We start from the raw sequence: 692 nt of genomic DNA on the forward strand, positions 1-692 counted from the left end.
AATGCCACCTCAGAACATCCTAATCCAACGCTTCATCTTTTCGTTTCCGCCAATGAAGTCGACCGATCAAGCTGACACGAATGCTGAAGCATGGCTGACGCTTGAGGAGGCGTCTGAGGCAGGACAGAGCCAGAAATGATGACGTATACTGATGCACATATTCTGCTCCTCTCTCTCTCTTTCTCACTCCCACACCCACTCTCCATTTCTGTGTATATATATATATATATATATATATATATATATATATATATATATATATATATATATATATATATATATATATATATATATATATATATCCCTCCCGTTCTCTCTCTCTCTCTGCATATATGTATATATATGTATATATACATATATACGTATATACATATATATATATATATATATATATATATATATATATATATATATATATATATAAAGAGAGAGAGAGAGAGAGAGATACATATATATACCTCCCCCTTTCTCTCTCTCTCCCATCTCTATAAGTAACTCTCCCTCCTTCCTCTCTCATCCTTCCAGCCTCTCTCTTTTTCTCTCTTACTACCTCTGTTTATATATATATATATATATATATATATATATATATATATATATATATATATATATATATATATATATATATAATGTATATATATACATATATGTATATATATATATATATATATATATATACATATCTATATATA

Source organism: Penaeus vannamei, unplaced genomic scaffold (assembly GCF_042767895.1).
Source record: "Penaeus vannamei isolate JL-2024 unplaced genomic scaffold, ASM4276789v1 unanchor824, whole genome shotgun sequence".
NCBI classification, from domain to species: domain Eukaryota; kingdom Metazoa; phylum Arthropoda; class Malacostraca; order Decapoda; family Penaeidae; genus Penaeus; species Penaeus vannamei.